General features: G+C 33.3%; 1 long non-coding RNA gene across 1 annotated transcript; it reads right to left on the bottom strand.

Annotated features, from left to right (window-relative positions):
* Positions 1-975: 975 nt before the first annotated feature.
* LOC117691846 (uncharacterized) lies at positions 976-16,079 on the bottom strand. Its single transcript, XR_010709672.1, has 3 exons — positions 16,026-16,079; positions 6,621-7,328; positions 976-1,566 (listed from the first exon to the last, which is right to left on the bottom strand). It is a non-coding gene; the product is annotated as an uncharacterized lncRNA (long non-coding RNA).
* Between the last annotated feature and the right edge of the window lie 1,983 nt (positions 16,080-18,062).

Here is an 18,062-nt window from a genome sequence, read left to right on the forward strand (position 1 = left end):
TTAATATGCAACCAAAATTTGAGTGTCATTCTTTGGGTTACAAGCGAGTTACAGAGCTCAAAATTCTTTACTGTGTAAACAATGCTTTTGTTTACATTTTGAATGTGGAAGTGAAAAGTCCAATTTTAGACCTTAAATGAATGTTTATGTATGCTTAAGATGAATAAGAAGATAGACAAATCAGCTTGAAAAAGATTTTTTACTAGTACGTGTATATTGAACCTATGTAAACAAAACCAGGGCACGAGCCTTGTTTACATAACAAAGAATTGTGAGCTCTGTATCTTGCTTATAAACTAATGACTGACACTCAAATTTCATATCATCATTAGAAATGTAAATCTAAAGCATTGTAAATAATAAAAACAGAAAAATAGAATTTGACCAAAATCGTGACCATGTCCCTTTAATTCTCCAATTATAATGCAATAAAACCATTAGAGTTTTTAACGATTTCAGATATACTGTATCGATTGATTAATTACCGATTGGTTTAACCGCTCAGGCGACGCTTGTAGTTATTGATAACTAGCCGGTTCTTTCTTGCACGTAGCATGGGGGGGGGGTTGTTGGAGGCAGGGGGAGGGGGCTGCCCCTCCCACTTTCAAAAACGATGTTACGTGCCTGTATCTTAAACTGTCCTTGAGAGATATAAAGTAAAGCTCATTTGAATTTAAAATATGAAGTTACAATTTTCAGATTTTGGTGTACTTTTTTATTGTAAAAAGATGTATCATTATATTCAAAACATTTTAATTATAAACCAATGCAGCAGATAGATAGATAGATAGATAGATAGATAGATAGATAGATAGATAGATAGATAGATAGATAGATAGATAGATAGATAGATAGATAGTTACATAGATAGATAGATAGATAGATAGATAGATAGATAGATAGATAGATAGATAGATAGATAGATAGATAGATAGATAGATAGATAGATAGATAGATGAATAGATGGATGGATGGATGGATGGATGGATAGATGGATAGATAGATAGATAGATAGATAGATAGATAAATAGATACATGTAGATAGATAGATAGATAGATAGATAGATAGATAGATAGATAGATAGATAGATAGATAGATAGATAGATAGATAGATAGATAGATAGATAGATAGATAGATAGATTGATTGATGTACGAGAGTAGATATAAATCTTAACAGTATTCTCAACATCGCTATGGTACGCAAGACGAATAGGGACAAATGAAAAAATATTTTTTCTCGTAATGACAAGATTATAAAGTTGTAATGACTAAATCTTTTCTCGTTATAACAAGATAATTAACTCGTAATAACAAGATCTTTTCTCGTTATCACGAGATGTAATATTTTTTTATGTGGCCCCATTCGTCTTTCGTACTATTGCGATGAGCATATATACAACTATTAAACAGACACACTTGATCACATTGGTACAACCGGAGGAGGGGGTGCTGGAGGGGCTGTCTTCACCACAGGAAAATGGTTATCTGTTATTTTCTGCCGTCTAATGTATTGGTCTTTGATTTTTTCGCAAGAACGGTCTATTGTACGCATAGAAGGAGGCATCTGAAAAACCAGATTATGCAGCTGAAACTAACGAAACAAGCAAAGCTCGTTTTAAATAAAAAAAATAATATAAAACGCTACATTGATTAATTCTTTTAAGTATGTGGCAAAAATCATGTCATAACGTTTTACTAATTCGCTATACCAAGTAGCTGCACTAAAATAAATGCAAATTATACATTACCGCTGTATGATATATACATGTATTACATTAAGCATTTGTGCCATAAACTGTTGCAGTAAAGGTGACAATTATATACGCTAATGCTAAAACAATGCTTTCATGTAATGAAAGAGTTGTATCAGTAAGCGTCACAATTGCTACAATGCACTCAGCTCAAAAGCTTGATAAAACAATATTATGTTTATATATGTACACCCACTTGCGCTGTTGATGCAAACTTCTTGCACTCACGCCCTTTAATGATACAAGATTGTAAAATTAAATGAATTATTTTTTTAACCTATTTTCCTCTGAATCCCTGAATAATAAGCTATACGGTTTTTTAATATTACATGTTTCACTTCTGATCACTAGCTTAATGGGATATTATTTAAGAAATAAACAACGTTATTTAGTGAACATGGCGTTATGAATAGCAATTGCTCTGTTGGCATATTCCATGATGCGCGCTTGCGCATCATGGAAAATATGCCAGCAGAGCAGTTGCTATTCATAACGCCATGTTCACTAAATAATCGTTGTTTATTACTTATATTTGCATTTTACCACTCGCAAATACCCTGTATTATCCTAGACCTTGACATTTAGCTATTACATCAAAAGTAAACATTCAGACTGTAATATATCTTTTTAATTCACATAGATTTGTTAACAGAATCAGTGATATGTTATAACAGTAATTCCTTTAAAATGTTATCAAAAACATGTTTTAATATTACATGTAAATACGTCAATTTTAATGGAGTTGGAGAAAAACACATGATGTATCGTATAGTGGTTTAAATCTATCATGGAAAAGTATATATAACGTTACACCTTTATGACGTCATAGTATACTGACAGAGCAATTGCGATTATAGAGAAATAATTGCAGCTCCTCCGTATGGGCTTACAGTGGGAAAGAACAATGGAAATGCAAATATAAAATAATGATAGGAGAAGGATCTTACAATCAGTTTGTTGGGGAGGTTTTGTTGTGAAGAAACAGTAAACGTTAACGTTAAATATGTAAAAGGTTAAATGTCCTAAATGTAAACAAGTGAAAAGCTGGCAGTGTGACAGCAAACCGGGCTTTCTTTTATGTGAACTGTATCCATAATCTATGTCAACCCGTATCCAGTGAAATAGAGTACCCTATATGCAATATTTTGCCAAGTCCAAAAGCTGGTATTTTATTCATAAATTATCAGAAATCAAAATCCTAGCAATATGCACACTTCTGATATATGTACAATTAATCTGCAAAAGAACAACTTCCTATCTTGAGAATTGTAGGAGTAGTTATCCGTGCAATGAGGGTACCCAATATGCAATATTTTGCCAAAAAATGACTAAGTTCAAAAGCAAGTATTTTTTACATAAATAATCGGAAATCAAAATCCTAGCAATATGCACACTTCTGATATATGTACAATGGATCTGCAAAAGAACAACTTCCTATCTTGAGAACTGTATGAGGAGTTATCCGTACAATGAGGGTACCCTATATGCACTATTTTGCCAAAAAATGACTAAGTTCAAAAGCTGGTATTTTTTAACTTAATTATCGGAAATCAAAATCCTAGCAATGTGCAAAATTCTAATATATGTACAATTGATCTGCAAAAGAACAACTTCCTATCTTGAAAACTGTAGGAGGAGTTATCCGTACAATGAGGGTACCCTTTTGGCAGCCGTCCGCCCGCCCGCCATTTTAATAACCGGATTTTTCCGTTGGAAAACCGCCCGCCCACCCGCCCACCTGCCCGCCATTTTCACCATTTTAATAACCGGACTTTTCCGTTGTTAAAAATAATCTTAATTAACATATGACCTTTAAGTAAACAAGATTTTAAGAAAAATCTAAATGATCTAAAAATGTATGTCATTTGTGTTGTTATGGTGTGTTACGATACATATTTTAATTGAATCGTTTTTAAATTCAAATAAAAACGATAAAAGGACGAGGACCAATGGGTCACAGTACACACCTAATTCACGGGTTTTCTTTTCAGTTTTTGTATTATTTCTAGATTTTTCATACAAAAAACACAGCTTTGTAGCAACCTCTAATGATACACCGTCCACTAATGATATAATGTTGCATTAGTTGTCAGACTTCTGACCGGTAATGATACAATTTTATCAATAATGAACAACCTAAGCGTCCTCTAATGATACAATTTCAAAGGTATATCATTAAGGGTCAAAATTCCCGTACTAAACTATACTATACTATTATACTTCTTGTCAGTTTGTTGCTATATATTCAATACGCATCTATTTTCGCATAGTGTGTATACAAAGGATTAATATAGCGTAAGCATACTATGACGAGCACGGCAAATGTTTTCAACGAAATTCTTACAAGCGCCTACAGCGGGTTTCGAACACACGACGCTAAAATCATTCCAGCTTAAAGCCCAACGCGTTACAGCAACGCTATATTAGCCGATAATGTAATCGACGATATAGATATAGATATAGATATATATATATATACACGACTGACATCAAGCAATTAAAATTAATAATTTTTCTAAAAACACTTCATTATTTACGATAAATTTAAAGTTAAAGTTTCTGATACACTTTCGAACAAATAATTGAGCATTTTTCAAAGAAATTCTACATGAGAATTACGAATTACAAAAACGTTTTTTTTAAATGACGCTTGATAAAGAATGTACAAGAAAACAATTCAATGAGATTTCGTCTGCTAAACATTTCGAGTTTTCTCGGTAAGGTCAAACGTCTCGAAAAGGACATAAAACTTTGTTGACTTTTTATTGCTCAACAACTTGTTGATTAAATAAACAATCAAATCAATTAATTACTTTAAATAAAAACAAACGGTTGCTTTTCCGGTCATTATTTGTAGGAACTAGTCAACATTCAAACGTAACAGCTACTTATAGCAAAGCACGTCAGTATATTCAACAGTCGGCATAATTGCCTGACGTCATGATGTTAGGCATATCTAAGGTTTAAAAGTTACCTTCTCCGAAACAGTGCAGACAATGGGATCAAGCAATATCATGATATTTCGCAAAAAAGATTAACCGATGCATGTGGAAGGTGTCAGAATTACATTCGCAATTGATGAAAATGTTATATTGGATGTAATATAACAACAGCGGGCAAGAGTTTTCAAGTATAGGAAATGTTCACCATGCAGTGCACGTGTGTAATTCTGATTTTTAAATAGATCAGCATTCCACCATATTTGAACGGTGAAAAAGGGGAGACGGGGTGATCGCAACAACTTGTAACATATTGCCTATTACGATGCAATGTAAGTAATAATTGGTGTTGGAAAATCATTATAACAAGAGAGTCATCAGTTTGAATTAAAACAAATATATAGATATATACAGCTTGAATGTTTACTGGAGGAACTAAATCGCCAAAGCGGGTTGTGACCCGATTTTCGTTCAGTGGGGCGATTTCATTAATCTTGAAAAGGGTTCATAACTCGCGTGTCTTACTAAATGTACATTACTACTTTTAAAAACTACTTATCAAGTGTGTTTGATAATTCGATAGATCTTTTCCAAAACATCCGATCCAAAGTATAATATACATGCATGAAGCTGTTACAAAACAAATGTCAAAAAATTCATATGACCTTCCCCACGGATCTCAGCCGTTGCGTGAATGGTAAAGCAGGACTTCGCGCCATAATGTTCATAGTTTTTGCGCGCCGATTAGTGGACAAGAATTCATCCTTTTTTAATTGCTTGTCAAGATAATTTTGATGAAGCTGCCCCACACACATTCAAAAACAAAACGTGTTTGTATACCCTTTTATATTTTATATGGTTGGAAATTTTTAAAAACACCATTCAGTTGATTTTGCATCCTAATATAACAATTTAAAAAAAAATAATTATTTAATCTCCAGCTTTCAAGCTTACATGCACATATATGATATGTGTACATTCCTTAAAAAGTTGAATTAATAAAATAATTGAATTTCAAATGATACTAGTATATATGTACATGTTCTAGATCGAGAAAAAAAAGACTGACATTTCGTTCCGTTTATAAATTTATGATCAGCAGCGAAAAATCAAATTCATTACTGAAAAGATAGCATAATTGATACATGCATGCTTTAATAATTTTGTTTAGTCAGGCAAGCTTTTTGGAGAGCTATTACTTGTACAATAACAATAGTGTTGTGCATGTACTATGCCTAAATAGTAGGGCTCGTGCACTATGTATCAAACCCTGACTACTATTTAGGCATAGTACATGCACAACATGACACGAAACGACACGACATACATACAATACACTACTTATCATTTTTTTTATCATTTTAGTTAGATCCCGAACGTCCTGGATCATCTAATCATTGACGTTAAATATACATGTAAATATGTGTAGTTGGATCTTTCCCATGGAAAAACAAGTTTATTTACGTTACCTAGCTAATTATTTTCATTAATCTTGAATATGAGTTATATAGTTCAAAATGCATTCCTAGGTAACAGTATATTCATTATTAGTAAACTGTAATTTAAATCTTTTGATTATAGTGAAAGATAAAATACATCAATTCATAAAAAAGTAGTAGACATTAATATGTCATTATTTTTATCAATGTGATTATTTGAAATTGAATGTGATTGTTTTACCTGTTTTAGGGACATCATCTGAGTTGTGAATGAATTCCCGTAAATATGTTTCTTTACCAGGAAATTATCCCCTTCATCATACGACCAAACAACTCTTTTTTTTAAGTTCTAATATTTCAATATATTGATTCATTTTTAAAAGGTCACATCAACAATAAATTATGTTTACATAGTCATGTTTAAAATTAGAATCATTGAGATAAAAGACAATACTAAATACATATATTTTTTTAAATTTGGTTTTTTACCTGAATACGTGATTCTATAATATCTTCATTTACATCTTGAGTAAAACCTCCGTTCTGTTCTTCAGTAAAAAATTCCAACTTATCTCCAAGCAGTTTGTTGGTAACATCTTGAATTTGTTCGACAGGAATATGTCCTTTTCCTGCGAGTTCATTTGTAAAATGTGCAAGATTTTCTTTGTAACCTTCCTTTGTGCACTTTGTAAGCTCTTCTTTACAAAATTTCACTAAATCTTCCTTGTGCTCCTCAGGAAAATTTCTAGTCGGTTGTTTGGTAAAATCTTCAGTCTGTTGTTCTTCAGTAAAATCTTCACAATCGTTTGATTCATTTTTGTGATTAATTTTCTCTCTCTGAAGTTTTCCAGATTTTTTAAACGGACCGGTTTTGGAAGATAGCATTATTTCCTGTTTCTGCCTTACTGCTTAGAAATAAAATACGGTGCTTATTGATACCCCTGAATTTCCCCTCACTCTAATTGTTGATAGTGAAGTTCTTTTGAGGATTGATGTAACGCGTCATACGTATAGGAATCTCCCTGCATTCTCCAAGTTCTTCAAGCTTCTTAAAAATCCACAATCTTCTTTTGTCCGCTGTTAAGTACCTGCCATTGCGACGTACGACTTGTATGGTCTTTATGTCATAAATACTACTAAATGTTGTCTAAAGTCTCATCTATCAGTACTCCAGCATGTTCGGTACTTTTCCCAAACCTGTTTGAGATAGAATCATGGCTGTAGTAGATATCTGATGGAGCCAACATCATGTTAAGAAGCTGGCAAAGATATTCAAAATAAGGAACCAGTTTACTGTTTTCGCTTTATTTTAATTTGCAGATATATCAATACATCGATATCGATTCGATGAATTGACTTCATTTTTTGCATTTCAAAAGTAAGACTGGCAACGCAGTTTAGAGGGCTGATTTTATACACTATGATGGTTACAGGAATTTCTTTGCATTCACCCAATTTTTCAAGTTTCTTGAAAATCCACAATCTTCTTTTGTCTATTGAATTTATCTATTATCTATTGAATTTAAAAATCAAGATTAAGTTTTGTGTGTACACTTTAAATGGGGTTTGAAACTTACTTGCATACAAATCTTTAAAATGAGGTGATACTTGAAATTCTTTTAAATCTTTTTTTTCACGAAAAAAAATCATGTAATTTTTTGTGCTTATTTAACAAGAGAGAACAAAGAAGTGTAGAAAAAAATTGTGAAAATTTAACAAAACATTCTTCTTTATGCTTAGTATTATATTTAGTTAATGATACATAAAAAATAAAAGTATAGGGCAGATCCATCTCTTTGAATTTGTTATCACTAGCAAAATGTATTGTAATGTAGATATTTATACATGTACATGTAATACCAAGCATTTTGCTGATAACATAATCTTTAGTAAGGTCGTAAGTTGGCATGAAGAATTATATATTGTGAGGGGTGTGGTCTCTGTAACGATCATGACAAAAAGGTCTTAAACGTCTCCAGGGGACGGGGTGGGGGTCATGAGGAACATTCTTGTCTTTCGGGTAATCAAATCGGAGACTTTATTTAGTTGCATTGTCTTGCTACGTTAATTGTTTGATATTGTTTTTTAAGTTTTATCTACTTTAATGAAGAAAAACTCATTATTTTATTTTAAACATGCTTGTGTAAAAAAAAAATCTAAAATATCTTTGTGAACAAAATAACACATATTTCTAGATTGAACATGTTAAGTTAAAATTTTAAAAAATGTAAAGTTTGGAACATATAACGTAATTTGGCTTTGAACAATGCAGTGTACGCACTGTTGATATTCTTTTGATTGCGATAAAGAGTTACATAAAATATTTAAAGAACAATGACACGTAAAGGCAATAAATGAATTTATTCATTCGTTAAATTTGTTCCTAAAAGAAAGACAAACATATATTAAATTTAAAACCTTGCGTTAACCTATCTATACTTTTTAAAGCTTTACTATAAATTCCAAGAAGATTATATGAATAGTTGACCGAGGCGCCATAAATCTGAGGTTGTGAATATGCTTTGTGTAGGGTGGACCTTACTCCACTTCTACGGCGTTTTTATCGGAACGCAGAGCAACGGCGCGTACTTTGCGCATGTTCAAAGTTGTGGGAATAACCATTTAGAAGGTTGGTTTGCGATCGAGGACTAGAAATGCAAGTGATCATTTGAAATCACTGTGAAGGCGAGAGTATTTAAGCGACACAATGTTAAAGGCAAACACAAAGAACAATGAATGCAGTCTACCAGATCGAAGACAGTTGTACTTCCACGTAAAAAGTAATTATTGAATAAACCTTTGAAATTAAAGCTCTAAGATTAATCCTTCTTAGCTCGTATATGTCATACACGTTCGTCATAACTCAGACTCAAGTTCCCCTAAGGAAAAAAACAGCGTCTCTTTATCGTGTTGTCAACATATACTATAATACTTCTTCATACTCTGAAAAAAGTTATACTCTTTAAACTAACTTTTACTGTTTGTAAACACTTAACACACCCAAAAAGATTAGCATGATATTTGTATGCATATAAGTTTGCACTTTCATACGTAAGCAAACGGTCAATCTATCCTATATGATTTCCATTATCATAATGGTTACATAGAGCATCCATAGCAGTACAGATTGATTCAACACTAGCTTTCTTTCATTGCCACCCGGTTTTTTATTGGGGGGGGGGGTTGAAAGGGGGGTGGGGGGGGGGGGTTGAAAGGGGGGTGGGGGGGGGGGTTGGGGGTTTTGTTGTTGTTGTTGTTGTTGTTGTTTTTATGGTGCTGTTAAGATTTTTATGCTTTTTAATAATGCATTTACCTATAATGAATAAGGTAAGAATTAAGACGCAATTTTATCAAGCGATAATATTTTAATAATTATGCAATCATCATGCATCATCATCTTCTTCGTCGTCTTTTTCGTCTTCTTTCTCTTCCTCCTCTCATCATAAAATGTTTTCTCTAAGGCGGAATGATGATTAAATTCCTTTAATTTCACAGGTGTAGAATTCGGTGAAATGAAATTTGGGGTGAAATATCTCAACATGTTAAAATCAATTTCTCTCCGTGTTCTCACGACTAACAAAGCCTCTGGGTTTTTTTTCTAAAATCAACTAATGCTGCAATAATTGACTTCCCATTATAGGTATCGGGCATGCAGGAACCACTATAAAAAAACTTTCGAAGAAAGGACGTGTTTAGTTTTCAGTGTCGGCAGTTCACGGATGGTTTTACAAAAAACATACATGTAGAAAATCCTACTTGTTTTAGTCTCAATATTTAACTCATCTGAGAAATATGGATAGCCTGTACAATTAGGCATAGTAATAATGTTGATTTTAATAGCAGAGCAGCATTATTTAAATTTCTCTGCCACGCGTAGCTTCCATAACATTTCATTGTCTAAAGCCCAGTTTTTATTGTTATACTGATATACTTTCATTTCAACATATGTAAATGGAAATTGACCAGTGCAGATTTGTTTGATATCCTTTTCCAGCTCTGGTAAGTTGCATCATTCATTCATTCATTCATCTTTTATTTCCTACAGTATGGAGATAAGAATAATACAAACAACAAGTAAATTAGAATCAACGAGTCAAAATTATAAAATGAAGATATGTATGTACATATAAGTAGAGAAAAGGAATGAAATTACATGTAGGGTTGATATTATTTATATATATTTTGAATGTAAGAAAGTTTAAAATAAGTTGATGGGATGGGAGCTGTGAATTCAGCTACCCAAGGAGTCTGTTATAGAACGCGCAAGAAGTCACAATATGTCTTGAGTTCAATTTCCTAAACTCTATTTCCTCCGCTTGAGAAAGAACTGTCAGTGTTTGTTTTCCTAGGAGTATTAGGAAAAGGTCGTCTTCCGGAAGGCCGCTGAGTTCCGCTTCCATGTGTACGGTAAAAGACATGGTCAACCAATTGGAACGCTGCATTGTTAATGCTGGACATGAGATGGTAGCGTGCGAAAATACGTCGGTAACAAAATGTCCACACAACACACAAGCTATCGAAGTCTGTAGAGGTTTGGAAGCTCTGAGTTTGAAAGTAAATTTGAGGTTTTGAATATCACTATATGAATTGATGTATTGCCACATAATAATTGGATTAGATGTGCAGAAAACAGCATTAAAGCGAAAGAAGTCCGGATCGTATGCTGTTCGTTCGATTCGTTGTAGAGTTTGGTGCGTATAGACAGATGAGCGTACAGTTGATTTCCAGGCGGATTTTGACGGGATTGATCCATCCGAAAGCCATGTATTCAGGTAATCTCTAAGTTGATAGGTCTGGAGAAGTTGTAGGACGTCAGGAATAAAGCCCATCTGGGTCTCACTTAGGTGGTATATGAAGGAGAACAGGCGTGAGGTAAAGATCGTTTTGGGAAGGAATTCAGTGTTCGTCCAGCAAAGTCTTCCTAAAAAGAGGAGTTTTCTAGTATCGATTTCTGCCTTGATTGGTAGAATGTTCATGTATTGCTCGACTATATCTGATCTGGTAGGTTTTGGAAGGTTAAAGATCTGCTTGCAGATTCCGTGTTGGAGAAAGTTAAGACGTCTTATGTCTTCTTTAGTCATGTGGTTCCAGGTTTCACACCCGTAGAGGACAGACGGTAATACTACTGACCGATAGAGGTGAGCCATCGTCGCGGGGTTAATACGAGAAATATGTAGGTCGGACAAAGCGTAGAAGGATTCCCATCCTTTGGAGCAAGCGTTTGAAATTCGAGATTTCGATTTTGCTCAGTGGATGAGAATGGGCGTTCATTCTAAATCCGCCACTAATGACTCCCTGGATTTTCTCTGATTCTTATTGTTGATCCAGTTACATTCCTTTTTATAAATGATACGTATAGGAATCTCCATACATTCTCCCAGTGCTTCAACCTTCTTAAAAATCCACAACCTTTTTGTACTGTAAAATTGATTATTTACGCGTGGGAGAAATTTACACTAGTTACGTGGTAAGCTGAAAACACAGTGCGAAAAACAATCGTTAAGCAAGTCCTTAAGGTTGCCTAAAGGTGGCGTAAAAGTGACTAAAAGGATATACAATCTTTAAGTCATCTTTAAGTCACCTTTAAGAGGAGCTTATAAGTCCTTAATGTCCAAACTTCTTTAAGTCACATTTAAGCCATCTTTAAGCATTTACGCTCCATTTAAGTTGTCTTTACACTATCTTTAAGTTAGGTTCCCTTTAAGTCAAGTTTTACTAAGCTGAACCGATTTATCTTAAGTACATAAATTATAGCAAAAGCTCTTTTCTAAGAATGGGAGGGGTGGATCCGAATGATGATATAATTTCCAAGGAAGGGGGGTGTTCCAGGCAGTTTTAATTGTCAACACTCACCATGCAGAAACAGATATCTTCACCAAAATGTTGCTGGTGTAAACACATAGTCACTCCATTGAACACAGATCGCAATTATCAACACCGCTTCAATGGATATAGATTGCCGTTACAAAATTCTTTAATTATTTTTTTTTTGGTTTCAAAATTATTGTAGGGGTGAGCGTGGTCTCTCTATCTAAATCTGTGCATGAAATTATATTAAAGTACACATGTATGTTTGTTTCCTATTATATATTAATCGATGAAAGCTAAAGCTCTCTCTCTCTCTCTCTCTCTCTCTCTCTCTCTCTCTCTCTCTCTCTCTCTCTCTTAATTATTTCTAGATCTAATTCTGCTAGATACATGTTTAAGATGAAAAGACTCTCAACTGCCTTTGTTATATCGGGCGGGATATGACTGCTTTTTCTAGACATAGTTTTGTTCGTTTGTGTATATCTAATTAAAGTCTATTGTTTGTCCAACTTAAGAAAACCCCGGGAACTAACATAGAATATACAAGCTATGCACAACAGGTGTGTCGTGTGCCCTGGTGCATGTCATGGTTTCTAAAGGCGTTGAAATCTCAGTATGTACGTAAATACAATAAGCCCCGTGAATGAAAGTTTATTTACATTTGTAATTCATTCTCAAAATATTATTTCCTAACTCTTGGTTTTAAAAATTTTACGTCTACAAATTAAAAATAAATTTAGGAGTAAAATCTAGGGGCTAATAGAGGTTAAAAATATTTATAAGGGATATTTCACATACCTGGCTGGTATCATCATACAATTGGATGTACATGTATATGTATACATCATTTGCAATTGTCACATGCAGTAAATACGTCACAGGTAATTGGAAATATTGTTTGTTATAGAACTGATAGTTTAATAATCATGTATACAATTAAATATTTAAACATATATTATTTTATTTGTTATTCTAGATTTGTTGTAAATGTATGATAATCAATATTAATAAAATTATACCTACTGGAACGGCGCCGTGATCATGAAAACCGGGAAAATGCGTAGAACTAATACCCAAATAGTTTCAATGCATTTAAAAAAATAGTTTCATTTTCTTCCTTGCATTTCAATTAGTTATGAATTCTACCCGGTTTGAATTTATTAACTAAGTGCTAGTAAGCCTACTTATTAACTAAGTACAAGAAAGCCTAGAAAAGTACTAGTAAGCTCCATTCAGGTTTAATATATTTTTTTCACAAAAGAATAAGTACCATATTTCATTCTAAATACATGCATGCATGAAGTTTATGAATTGGATATAATTGATCGTTACAAACTGATTGGAAGTCAAAATCTTTTCAACTAAAAAATACACTCATTACATTAATTCAATAACCACCGATTTATTGGATAAAAAAAACCACCCAAAAATATAAGTTGATGTGGTGCAGAGGGATTGAGGTGATGCTCGTAAGATGCTACGAAAGATCCAGGGTTCAATCCTCATTTGGGCGTTTTGAATTTTTTTTCATTTTATTTTTTTTTTTAGCAAAAACCGTTTTTAATACATTTTTTCTTGAAATCATTGGAACTAAAGACAGAATATACATTATTTACTTATCTATTGTACATGTTCATGTATAATCAAACTCACCTGTTAAAATCGCTGCGTGGTGTGTCTAGACATGCTCATATTTCTCTGTGTAAATCTAATTAAAAATTTATTGCTTTATAAACATCAAAAAGACCCTAGAACTAATACAGAATATACAGGAAGGATGTACACAACAGATGTGGGGTTTTTTTGGTCCAGACGCACGGCTATGCTTTTTTAAAATAAATATTTCGCAAATAGGTTGAATACATATTTGTCCATTGATCACAGCTGATTAAATTGTCAAAAAGTTAATACATTTTGTCAGTTAATTAAGCAAAAAATTGAATAAAGATTTTATTAAATGGCTTAAAGGTCACTAAAAGGTGCCTTAAAGAAGTTTGGACATTAAGGCCCTGTAGGTTCTCCATAAAGGTGGCTTAAAAGTGGATTAAAGACAGTCTTTAGGGCGCCTTTAAGGACATAGCAGTCATCTTGAAGCCCCTTTAAGCCATCTTTAAGCAACCTTTAAGCAACATTGAAACTCAAAGGTAGCTTAAAGGTGGTTTAAAGACTGTCTTTAAGCTACTTTTAAGCATCTTTAAGCCACCCTTGAGAGAGCCTAAAGTTGTCATTCATCTTGTGAAACCGCGTAAATTACCCCCCCCCCCCCCCCCCCCCAAACGCGTATGGTAAAATATTAAACACTGTAGAGTTTTACCAAGCTGAACCGATTTATCTTAAGTACATAAATTATAGCAAAAGCTCTTTTCTAAGAATGGGAGGGGTGGATCCGAATGATGATATAATTTCCAAGGAAGGGGGGTGTTCCAGGCGGTTTTAATTGTCAACACTCACCATGCAGAAACAGATATCTTCACCAAAATGTTGCTGGTGTAAACACATAGTCACTCCATTGAACACAGATCGCAATTATCAACACCGCTTCAATGGATATAGATTGCCGTTACAAAATTCTTTAATTATTTTTTTTTTGGTTTCAAAATTATTGTAGGGGTGAGCGTGGTCTCTCTATCTAAATCTGTGCATGAAATTATATTAAAGTACACATGTATGTTTGTTTCCTATTATATATTAATCGATGAAAGCTAAAGCTCTCTCTCTCTCTCTCTCTCTCTCTCTCTCTCTCTCTCTCTCTCTCTCTCTCTCTCTCTCTCTCTCTCTCTCTCTCTCTTAATTATTTCTAGATCTAATTCTGCTAGATACATGTTTAAGATGAAAAGACTCTCAACTGCCTTTGTTATATCGGGCGGGATATGACTGCTTTTTCTAGACATAGTTTTGTTCGTTTGTGTATATCTAATTAAAGTCTATTGTTTGTCCAACTTAAGAAAACCCCGGGAACTAACATAGAATATACAAGCTATGCACAACAGGTGTGTCGTGTGTCCTGGTGCATGTCATGGTTTCTAAAGGCGTTGAAATCTCAGTATGTACGTAAATACAATAAACCCCGTGAATGAAAGTTTATTTACATTTGTAATTCATTCTCAAAATATTATTTCCTAACTCTTGGTTTTAAAAATTTTACGTCTACAAATTAAAGATAAATTTAGGAGTAAAATCTAGGGGCTAATAGAGGTTAAAAATATTTATAAGGGATATTTCACATACCTGGCTGGTATCATCATACAATTGGATGTACATGTATATGTATACATCATTTGCAATTGTCACATGCAGTAAATACGTCACAGGTAATTGGAAATATTGTTTGTTATAGAACTGATAGTTTAATAATCATGTATACAATTAAATATTTAAACATATATCATTTTATTTGTTATTCTAGATTTGTTGTAAATGTATGATAATCAATATTAATAAAATTATACCTGCTGGAACGGCGCCGTGATCATGAAAACCGGGAAAATGCGTAGAACTAATACCCAAATAGTTTCAATGCATTTAAAAAAATAGTTTCATTTTCTTCCTTGCATTTCAATTAGTTATGAATTCTACCCGGTTTGAATTTATTAACTAAGTGCTAGTAAGCCTACTTATTAACTAAGTACAAGAAAGCCTAGAAAAGTACTAGTAAGCTCCATTCAGGTTTAATATATTTTTTTCACAAAAGAATAAGTACCATATTTCATTCTAAATACATGCATGCATGAAGTTTATGAATTGGATATAATTGATCGTTACAAACTGATTGGAAGTCAAAATCTTTTCAACTAAAAAATACACTCATTACATTAATTCAATAACCACCGATTTATTGGATATAAAAACCACCCAAAAATATAAGTTGATGTGGTGCAGAGGGATTGAGGTGATGCTCGTAAGATGCTACGAAAGATCCAGGGTTCAATCCTCATTTGGGCGTTTTGAATTTTTTTTCATTTTATTATTATCATTTTTTTTCAAAAAACGTTTTTAATACATTTTTTCTTGAAATCATTGGAACTAAAGACAGAATATACATTATTTACTTATCTATTGTACATGTTCATGTATAATCAAACTCACCTGTTAAAATCGCTGCGTTGTGTGTCTAGACATGCTCATATTTCTCTGTGTAAATTTAATTAAAAATTTATTGCTTTATAAACATCAAAAAGACCCTAGAACTAATACAGAATATACAGGAAGGATGTACACAACAGATGTGGGGTTTTTTTGGTCCAGACGCACGGCTTTGCTTTTTTAAAATAAATACTTCGCAAATAGGTTGAATACATATTTGTCCATTGATCACAGCTGATTAAATTGTCAAAAAGTTAATACATTTTGTCAGTTAATTAAGCAAAAAATTGAATAAAGATTTTATTAAATGGCTTAAAGGTCACTAAAAGGTGCCTTTAAGAAGTTTGGACATTAAGGCCCTGTAGGTTCTCCATAAAGGTGGCTTAAAAGTGGATTAAAGACAGTCTTTAGGGCGCCTTTAAGGACATAGCAGTCATCTTGAAGCCCCTTTAAGCCATCTTTAAGCAACCTTTAAGCAACATTGAAACTCAAAGGTAGCTTAAAGGTGGCTTAAAGACTGTCTTTAAGCTACTTTTAAGCATCTTTAAGCCACCTTTGAGAGAGCCTAAAGATGGTCATTCATCTTGTGAAACCGCGTAAATTACCCCCCCCCCCAAACGCGTATGGTAAAATATTAAACACTGTAGAGTGGTAAATCACATATCCGCATAATGTGATTTCATTAATATTCAAGGGCATAAATTTTCATGGATAAAGTGAAAATAACAGTTTCAAGGATACGTAAATTCGAGACCAATGACCGGATCAATACAAAATGTTAATAAAAATTGCACTTCAATGAACATTTTATTTCGTGGGTCAACTAAACAACGAAATCCACGAAAATTAGTATTCAACGAATATTGATGAAACCACAGTCTTTAATACCCATGCGTATTGTTTGACCTTAGAAAACGCGTCCTCAACAACCAGCGTAAGTAACCTCTTTATAGTAGACGCCGTTGCGACGTACTACTTGAATGGTATTTATGTCAAAAATACTACAATCTCCGGTCAAAATTTTGTCTGAAGTCTCGCCTGTCAGTGCCCCAGCATACTCGGTGCTTTTCCCAAACTTATTTGAAATAGAATCCGGGCTGTAGTAAATTTCAGACGTTGCCAGCATCATGTAAATAGCCTGAGTGGGCGTCTTTATCACCAAGGTATGAGCAGTCATTGGACGTGTGTAGGTTTATACGTACCTTACGAGTTTATGTTTTCTGAAAATGGTTGTTAGATATGCTCTAAGCTAGTTAACACAAAAGCAAAAAATGAAGTCATTGCTACAGATTGAACACTTTCGACACAATACTTTTAGTTAAAACAAATGCTGAAGAAATTATCAATTAACGCTATTTTCCACTTTATGATACACACGAAATTGAGAGTAAAAGGGCAAATTCATTTCTTTGAATTAGTATTCACTGGCAAAATACATGATAATATAAGAAATACCTGTACTACCAAGCATGTTGCTGATAAAAAAATTGATAAGAAGGTTGTAACTCGTCATAACATACAATATTTAAGTAAATGTTTGTACCCTGTTAATTTTTGCCCCATGAAGGTTAGGCGAATTCCATTGTCTCATATTGTCTTTCTTTAAACAAAACTGTGTTTGGGCGAATTGAAGATTGGACGAAATTGTTTGCAAGAATATAGGGGTAAAAATTACATTGAGCAAAATTAACTATATATAACGTATATAGAATATCACTTTGATAACCATCACAAAGATTTGAGTTACTAGTATTTATATAACATCTATAGCGTTAGATATTCTATGGTCTTATGACATGACTGTAACTCTCATACTTTCTGAATGATCTGACATGACCTATCTAAAGACCTTACTAATTCACATTTGCATATTGGTATTTTGATTTTACTCCACCAATCAGATGGGTCTGCAACAAATTGAATTTTTACTAGTTTTTTATCAATTTATCAAAACGCTGTGTATCATTACCCAAGCTTAAGGTAAACTTGCAAGTAATAGACCAAAAATGGCTCTGTTAATAAATAAATAAAATGACTTTG

This window comes from Magallana gigas, chromosome 9 (assembly GCF_963853765.1).
Source record: "Magallana gigas chromosome 9, xbMagGiga1.1, whole genome shotgun sequence".
NCBI classification, from domain to species: domain Eukaryota; kingdom Metazoa; phylum Mollusca; class Bivalvia; order Ostreida; family Ostreidae; genus Magallana; species Magallana gigas.